Genomic DNA, 9,982 nt, shown 5'->3' with positions numbered 1-9,982 from the left:
AAAAGTCTCTTTATAAGTAAAATTATACCTACAGCACACAACGCGAGATAATCTGCACGCTTACTTTCTGTTATAGTTTAAACAGTCAGTGATTTCATCCCTTTCCAGGTAATATAGTCAACTTTAGAGGCTCTTTTCAAAATAATTCAAAGCACTCAAGTTCTTTTCCCACCTTGATGCCATCCTTAGAGTGTTCGGAAGACCAAGCTGTACAGTTCCGAAATGCCCGTTGTCACGAAAAGTACATCATTGCAGTTAGTCTAGAGGTGGCAGTACACACTCAGATGCGTACATAAAGATGCGAGAAAATATCTGCTTTTTGTTTTGTGAAGGGTTGAATACCTCAGTTAGTCTTGAACCGATTTTTGAAAATAAGCATTAATTTTTCTTGATATTAAAGTAGTTTTTGTATTATTTCAGTACTACAAGGTGGGGTAAAATTAATCACCCTACGTCAATCATATTTGACGCTTGTAAACTAGACAACGGCAGTGTACAAATAGACAGACGCTGCGACTTTCAGATAAAGACTTCCATCACTCAAAACCATTTTTTTTTTGTAAATTTAGTAAGAGATTTATTCAAAAACCAAAACTGGAGGACTAATTTTGCGTTCTTTGCAGTATAACGCCTTTTACAAGTAATGTATAAAACATGGCGAAAGTTGAAAAATTTTAAAAAAAGGGAAACAAATTTTTGTCTGCTGAGATAATACCTGCAAAAATACCAGAAAAGGTTAAGGTTTCTTCTTTTAAAACTGGTAAAAATTTGAAATTATTTGATAATTAATTAAACTTTAGCTATATAGATAAATAGGAGGAGGAGCTCGTCCAAACACCCAGAGACGGCGTACGCGCCAATTACATATATTAGGGCCTGCGTCTTGATGTTGTACCGCAAACGGAGGAACCTATAGTTTCAAGCCGACTACGGCCGACAGATGTTTTTATGAGGAGCTTCTTCATGGCAGAAATACACTAGGAGGTTTGCCATTGTCTGCCGAGGGGCGAAAACTATTAGAAAACACTTTTTCTTCATTTTGACGTGATAACGTCTTATAATTCGATTTAGCCGGCTGCACGCACGAAAAAATGTGTCATTACCTTGCTCATTAGTGCTACCTTGCTCATTTGTCGTTACCTTGCTCATTGCCGTTACCTTGAATGAACTGCAAGCGAAAGCGCGGAACGAACAAAGCAAACGAACGGCAACGTTCGACATCTTGCTCTCTCCTACTTAAGTGAGCGTATATATGTATGTATGTATGTATGTATATGTACATATATAAATTCACGTATTTGTATTTGCATATGCCTTCTTATTGACTATTATTAATTTGATTTACTTGAAGAATTTAAAGTAAAACCAAGTTTGTTAATAATACCTGTTGTTTTAATGTTATTATTATTAAGGAAAAAATGTATGGTAATATTTACCATATACCTTATAAGATATGTTGTATACTAATATATGTATTGTATATAAACATGCATATACATATACAATTTCGCGCAATTTTCAAAAAGAATATATCTATATGTAAAGATGCATACAAGTCATATGGACATATCAAATATACGAATCTATTCCGTACGCAAGCAAATGTAAGCTAATGTGCTTGAACTGCAAGCGAGAGCGCGGAACGACCGACAAAGAGCACAATCGGCCCCCGCGTTCGGCAACGTTCGACATCTGGCTCTGTCCTACTTGAGTGAGCATATGTATGTATATGCGCATATGTAGGTATATAAATTCACATACTTGTATTTGCATATGCCTTCTTCCTGTGTGCATGGTAATGAACCATTTCTCTGTTGAGAATAGGAAAAAGCTAGCTTTTTCTATCATCGTCCTATGAAATGAAAGGGAGTGTTTCGAGTGTAAAGTGTCTTGAAAAAGGCAAATCGATGATGGTGCCTCTTAGTGTTGTTGACTTATTAACGTCTGATGCACAATCGAAATTGAAGATATCTTTCATGAATTTGATAAATGTTTCGTCAGTTTTCACGTTTGTGTAAATGTAACTTGACCTATTCCATTGCAATTCCATTTACCTCCTCCTCTATATCCATACAAAATATCTATCAAACAAATAAAATTAAAATTTTGTTTTGAAAATTGCAACCATTCCATCAATATTTTCTTATGACGTTGTCACGTTAAACTATCGTCAGTAAACCGACTTTACAGACAACCTCTTTTTGTTTATCTTTCACCGAGATTCAAATTTTTAGGGGCACATTTCATGCCACATTTGGTACATTTATGTTAATAAGACACGGCTATAATACACTTACAATTTTGGAAAACCACTGTAGTATTAAATACCTAGCCAGTGCAGAATTGTAGGAAGGGGGGTCACCGACCGCGAGCTCTCTAGTACCTGGACTACTTGCCTGGTCTAGGACAGAAAATCAAATATCAGTGAAATGAGGAAGATACCAACTCCATTTTCAATAACCTACAATAATCTGTACATAGATTCCTTCTGTGTATACACCAGATATTTTGGTCCTTAGCGGCAACCAATACAGAGATTAAAATAAGCAATCTCGCCAGAAAGGACGCATACTATGAAAAACCTATTAGGGTATTGCGGAAATGGCACTCGAGTTTAAGCCGCAGGGCTCCCAATGCAGCCGTCGGCTACCAAAAACAATTGCATCAGGAGCTTATATTCAAAGCATAAGAACGGGACAAGTCATGTGTAGACTGTCAGAGGACCTTAAACGCTGGTCGGGGTTAGTTTTTATCCAAAATATGCCGACTAAGAGCGATATCTTTTTATTTAATAATTCTTCTCTATTGCATTGTTAAATATGATATATCATGAATATAAAACATAAGCGTGAAAGTGAATTCAGGCTGGTCAACGTGATATTGTACCACTGTTATAAATTGCAGTACACTTTTGCTCTTGTGCTATTCAAATAACTTATTCCCATTTCTTGCCTACTTTAAAGCCCATAAAAAGTATTTAGAAATAGATTTAAAGCATATCTTTTTGAGTTTAAAATGTATGAACTTGTTAGAAATTGAAAGGGGGAATATCATCTAAGTAATCTCCAAACTACATCATTACGCCACATCCTCCTATCCAAGCCGCCTCACCTGCATTATACAACTCTGAAAAATTTGACATTGGGTGAAGTGGTTGACGAGAAGTAGGTACATCGCCACGTTTTCGAGTGTACGAAAGTAATTAAAAAATAATTAACAAAATGCTTAAAGTGATAGTAAAATAAAATATCAACCACGTCATTAAATATGTGAAAGCCATATTTTCAGAGGAAATGTATGATATATTCCATTTATTCCACATCATAACCCAATAAACCTTAAGCTTTAAGATTTACTTGAAGTAAAGTTGAAAACTGTGGAGGACCCCTCAAAACTCAAATGGTGACTTTCAACAGTAAGGCCAATTGAGAGCTATAGTGTTCTTAAGAGAAAGAGTATATATCCATGTACTTATATATATGTTGAGACCAATTTTCGGTTATTGGAGAATCAAATTTGCGAATAAGTTTGAAACTATATTTTTCTCAAGTTGAAATTTTATTAGCAAGTATGATCCTCCAATTGGTCCCAATATAATAATTCGAAACAATGTAAAGTATTTTAAATATCTTTTAAGATAAATTTTGAATTTTGAACTGGGAATTTATTGAGAGGTATAGATAAGATTTTGCATATCTTATTATATATCTGCCAATCATTAAAATATCTCCATCTTTACGCGGATCAAATCAAATGCAAGAAAAGGGGTATTCTTAGAGTTTTTTCATTGAGTTAGGTTAGGTTAGGTTAGGTTGGTATGGTTGCCCAAGGAGTGAGCACACTTGGACGAAGAAGGATTCGTCCTTTGTGTTACCATTGTCAAGGAAGTGAGGTGAAGGGAAGGACCGATGAGGTGCAGGGAGAGGGCGGGGAGAGGTGGTGATGGAATGGTTAGGAGCGTGCGGATTATGAACGATGACTATGTTTGCGTCTACCGCTTTGTGCTGCTGATGAAACTCATCATCATTTTTAATGTCAGCACCAGCTATATCAGCAGGCGTGGCAAAGAAGTAAGAGCCTAGATGCCTGAATCTTAGCCCCGCCAGAGCAGGGCAGCAAGGAGAAGATGCTGAGATCATTCCACCTCATCCTCCATACATCCAGCACAAAAAGGACTCGAGGTGATTCCAAGTCTCACAGCATGCATTCCTCGCGCATTGTGTCCTGTGAGAGAACCCACTAGATTGGAGAGCTGATATTTTGTCAGCCTCAGAAGCTCGCCCGAGCGCCTTCGGTCCACACGTGGTCAGAAGGATTGAGTTATATTTAAAACTGTTTTTTACCGATTATTATATGTGCCCATAATTATGTTAGTGGTTAATTCATATCTTCCTTGTTTCGAGATATTGAATGAATTAAATTTAAATAAATTAAAAATATAAACATTTTTTATGTGCGACCTTTTTATTTAGAATTTTATTAGTCTTGATCAACCGAAATTAATTATGATTACAAAATTTTATGTGAAAATGAAAATGTCGTTTTTGAAGTCGGAATCAACTTATAAAGGGTTTTTCAGTAAGAGCGCTTCAACTTTTGAACTTTTTTGAATAAAACACAAACGGTTAGACTTTTATAACTAATTTTTTTTTATTATCGAGTTTGAACATATACATTTAAGTATGAAATTCGATTTCTTTTGCATGACCACCGCGTGCACGTTTTACGAAGTCCAATCGTTGAACCCAATTTTCGACCACTCTTTTGCATAAATCGGCCGAAATTCCAGCAATTTCGCGTTCAATATTGGCTCTGAGCTCACAAATCGTCGCCGGCTTGTTACTGTAGACCAATGACTTCACATAACCCCAAAACGGGACGGCTTGTTAAATGGACCGTAAAATGGCCGTAATGCTCTTAAAGTAGCAGCAACAGAACGATTATTTTCATAAAAAATTTGCACGATTTGCAATCGTTGCTCAAGTGTGTAGCGTTCCATGATGAAATGTATACTAATGAAGTTTACAAATGGCAAGCGAAAAATAAAAAATATTGCGTCGTTCGCCCTCCCTATCGGAAAAAAGTTGAAGCGCACCTATTGAAAAACCCTATAGTAGACCATTTACAAAATTAACGGAATGTCCTATGAATGATTTAAAGCAATAAAGAACTATGCGTTTTATTTGAAACAATAACTTTAATGAAATAATTCATGAACATTTATTCATTATTTTGAAAAAATAATCCATTTTTATCATTTTGAGGCTTTGAGACTCCTCAAATTGGGTAATTTCTACTTGATTGCTTTAGGAAATCATCGGCAACTCCTTGAAGAAGTCGGGCCGCAGCTAAGCAACTCAATCAAAAATTACTTTTGCCACACCACTTGGATCATAGGGAATCTCCCCTTTCCGCAAAACACGGAACGGTTAATTAGATCTGTTATACGATGTATGTTTGCACCGTAGATTTTCCGACTACTTCAGGCCCGGCATTTGGTGCTCTTTTTAGTCTACCACCACTTGATGTTTTCATCCAAGGTGAGGCCTTCAAGATCATCTGCAGGCTGAAACACAATGGGAATTAATATGGACAACAGAGAAAGCATGGACTTCGAACCAATGATCCTCGCCATGCCCCTTGACTCTATGCTCGTATTTCAAAAGAGATACAGTGTGATATTGCCACTCTGAAAATAAGCTCGGCACGCACTGTTTTCACATTTTCACGGATGGCTCCAGGACCGAGCATGGTTCCGGCTCTGGTGTCAACGTGGAATCTAGCGGGACAAAACTACACTTTGCTCTTGGAATGAACGCATCTGTGTTTCAAGCGGAGGTGTAGGCTGTTCATGAACCGATGAACTTTGTTGTGGAAAACAAATGGAGAGGCAGATGATGCCTGCAATGACAACAAAGATGATCTCATGGCCTTAGACTGCTCTTCAACCAATTCAAGGGTACTTGAGTCCTGTAAATCTTGGCTGAACTATGTCGGGAGACATAATATCCTAATGCTAACATGGGTCCCGGGACACGTGGGTATCGGCGGTAACGAGATCTCTTACTCTTTAACACAAAATGTATCTGTGCTACCCTGAGATGTCACTTTGAAAAACTTCATGAGTCAATAATAAAAAGTTATGTAAAGTTTGACCACTGATTCCGGATGCTACTTCATCCATTGATGCAATTTGGAAGTGACGAAAAAAGAAGCATACGTTTGTCCCCTTTCTGATAAGGTAGCAAAAAAATTGAAAAAGTTCGAGTAAACCATAAAATAATTGTAGGTTATTTTATGAATGGTACTCAATTATTTATATTTTTAACTAAACTATTTCGGTTGATTTATCACATAAGGCTATGAACAGAGAGAAAGCACACTTACAGTGTCCTCTATACGAAATGTTACTTCTTCGAAGATTAACTGGTATTACTACATATTTGTATACCAATGTTATGATGCAAAAAACTTCCCTCTAATAATTGGCAATAAATCCCGCTAACTTTTTAATGTCGCTATTTGCCGAATACAAATATAACAGGTGAAGTCCAAAATAAATAATACTGAGCTAAAATAGAACGGCAGGAGCTTTGTTCTGATAACTTCGAGTTTATTCATTCAAAATAGTCCCCTTTGGCTTCGATGCACGGTTTTGCGCGATCTAAACGCTCTTCGAAGGAGTGTTTCAGGTCATTGACCGGAATGTCCTTCAGGATGTCGGTATAAGTCTTTTGGGTGGGCTCTACGGACGCAAAACGTTTTCCTTTCATGGCCAAATGCAATTTTCTGAATAGGTAGAAGTCACATTGTGCTACATCAGGCGAATACGGTGAGTGATTGATGGTTAAAATGCGATTTCCAGTCAAAAAATTAGTTTACAAGAGTGGATCGATGAGTTGGTGCATTATCATGCAATAAGCGCCAGCCAGCTTTCTCCTTCGCGGTATTCAGGGCGAATTCAAAACGCCAAGATAGAAAAATGCATTGACGGTTTGGCGCGTTGGCATAAACTCCTTGTGGACAATTCGCTTGGAATCATAAAAATAAAAGAGCATCGACTTGATTTTTGACTTCTCCAAACGCGATTTTTTGGATGACGGCTCGTCTGGGGCCTTCCATTCAGCACTTTGACGCTTAGTTTCAGGTTCATCTTGGAAATACCACCCTTCATCACCAGTTACAATGTTGTAAAGCAAGTTCTTGTGATTTCTCGCCTTTTTAATGAGGCATTTCGAATGTTGAAATCTGTTCATTAAAAGGATAGCGCGATTAAAAACATTTTTATGACGCCAGTCTTGTTTATTTTTGACTTCACCTTGTATATAACTGTTTCTTTTAAAATCATTATTGGCACGAAAATGCAAAGATAACCTCACTGCCCCTGTGCGAAGAAAAAATATTATTATGGACGTTTATGGAAAAAGTACATAACAAACAAAAATTGCAGAAATAATGAGTTATTTACGTAAAATGGTATATTTCTATGCTTTTGAGTCCCTTTTTCTTTAAAATTTGCTCTGAAATAAAATGTAATTTTTTTCAGAAAACATCGCGAAATTATTAAGTAAAGAAAATTGAACATCTTCTATAATATCACCTTTAATTTGCTCCTCATGGAGAAACTCCATACCAAAACTGTCAACATGGAATAAGTCTTAAAATTATAAAATGTTTTCAAAAATTTTCAGTTACTTTTTATTATGCCCAAGTCTAAGACCTAATAAATGTTTAGAAAAATTCTCGGCAATGTATAAAAGAATCATCACTTGACACTGATTTGCCTTTTTTTGTATTATAAATATAATTATTAAGCTAGCAACCTATTTCAAAAAAAAAAAATTTAGTTTTAGCTTTCTAAATATTATAGTTTTGTTTAAGAAATATCTTGCATTCTTATAAAATGTTCTATTTTACTGCAGTATGTGCTTAAAAGGTGTTCAATGCTGGGAAAATAATTTTTAATTTTTCGTGCCTTGAAAAACTAAACCAATACATTTATTGGGCTGTTAACGAAAAATGTATTTATTTCGTCAATTTTAATTTATGATAGAATCTAAAAAAAAAAAAAAAATTTCAGTTACTTCTCTATTTTATTGCATGCGTGATTTGCTCTTACCTCATTCCTCTCACCCGCATAAACTTAAAAAAAAAATTACTGGGTGTCTTTTGTGACTGAACGCATTCAAAGCCGCGTAATAATTTAATTTTATGTTAACGGGGTTGTTATCATTACGAAAAGCGCAAATATTATTCAGAAAAGTGACAAAGCTGAGGAGCAGTGAAACAGCGAAAATCTTGCGGTGCTGTATGTGTCTGCAGTAGCCAATACCACAGCAAGGGTTTCATGCAGCACAAACGGACAAACAAATACGAAGCGGCAATTAAATTATTTTCTTTTCCTATGATTTTTTGTCTTTGCTTTTCTTTTTGTTTTTTTATTTCGATTTTACTGCACATTTCACTGATTACCGAGTTGCCGTGCGCATTGTCTCTCACCCCCTAGATGACTTGTTGCTTTTGTACAAGCTGCACATTAAAAGCTTAACGCTAAAATGGTTGGATGTGTGTGTCCTTACACTTAATGCCGTAAGTTAAATGCTTCCTTTTTCGCTTCTGCTTTTATTGCGATATTAATGTGCTCAGTATTCCAGCTGCTGCTAGGGCTAAAATCCTTTTGATGGATAGAATTTAAATAATTCGCAAGCTGAAAGTTGTTCTTTCGATTGATGGAAGAAGAGAACGTGAACGGATTTCTGCAACAATAATTAATCGATGGTAAGATGCATTTCTCTTCCGAGTGGTTGTGGTGCGACCTATTATTCTTTAAAAATTCAGCAACTATTTTCTTTCATTTGTTCCCATCCTGGCTGAAGTGACTAATTCTTGTGGTGCATACTTTACGTTGAATTGAACAGCAAAGATCGAAACTTTGCTCGATTACGAGCGTAAGGCATTAATCATTTCCGCTTGAAGTAAATTAATGAGCTTTTGTATGTACAAGCGCATGTAGCCTTACATACAAATGTATTTTTAAGTATACACAAATAAGTTGCTCATGCGACATGGACAGAAAGTTTGAGAACCAGTGTCATTAATTACAAAGCTCAAAATTCGACAGAAACCAATGGACTTTTGAAACGCAAGAGAAAATAATTTCAATTCTCAGTTGCTTTGAAATGATAGCGAAAGGTTTCTACGGTATCTTATATTACATAAGAATAACTGATCCCGTTCAAGTGCATAGGACAGAACTTCGCACATAAACCCTCAACCGATACGACGGCCCTTGGAGTGTGCGAAATAATGGCTCTGTGGAAGACTTATAGATCTTTCTGCTGCATGAGCTTTAAAATGGTACAGCAAATAAAGACTAAGCAGCTTCGTGGGCCAGATCCAGAATACTCGTAAATAGCAACGCTCCACTGAATACCTTTAATACCTGACCTGCTGGAGGGGTTACGTACTCGCTCTGCTTTATCTTTTTTAAAACTTCTAAGTATTTTTTTCTTTTTGTGCTTTTGTAGTATAAAATCTAGTTATATATTTTTGGAGTGCAACTTCTTAGGCGTCTTTGGACGAGCGAGAATGGAGATTAAATTTCAAGGCCATGCAACGTTTTGGGCATTTTCGTTCTGCGAGAGAGAAAAAAGTTATAATGTAGAGGAAAAGGAGAGAGAGAGAGAGCTATACCATATATATATATCTTACATACACTTTAGGCTATTTTTCTTGAGTTTTTCCTTGTGGTTGCTAATTTATGGTGAGAAATAACACTGCCTACTTTTTGGCGCTTGTTTGTTGGTGCAAACTTGTACGAAAAATATTTTTGGTGCATTATATTTCCTTGGTGCCTACTCTTAGGGCCGTTTTTTGGTCCCAATTTTTTTTGGGGTTTTTTTGTTTTTTTTTTTGGTGCCTAGTTGTTGGCGATTATATTCGTTTCCTGGCTAGTGCTTGTGCGTTCTATAAAGTGCTATCC

At 36.3% G+C, this 9,982-nt stretch overlaps 1 protein-coding gene across 2 annotated transcripts in view; it reads right to left on the bottom strand.

The window, feature by feature from the left end:
* LOC128869677 (uncharacterized) overlaps positions 1–9,982 on the bottom strand; it is a 118,116-nt gene that overhangs the window by 31,752 nt on the left and 76,382 nt on the right. The gene's annotated exons all lie outside the window — the stretch shown is intronic.

Source organism: Anastrepha ludens, chromosome 2 (assembly GCF_028408465.1).
Source record: "Anastrepha ludens isolate Willacy chromosome 2, idAnaLude1.1, whole genome shotgun sequence".
Taxonomy (NCBI): Eukaryota; Metazoa; Arthropoda; class Insecta; order Diptera; family Tephritidae; genus Anastrepha; species Anastrepha ludens.
Note: the sequence above shows the minus strand (reverse complement) of the source record. Positions and strands in the feature narration are given on the sequence as shown.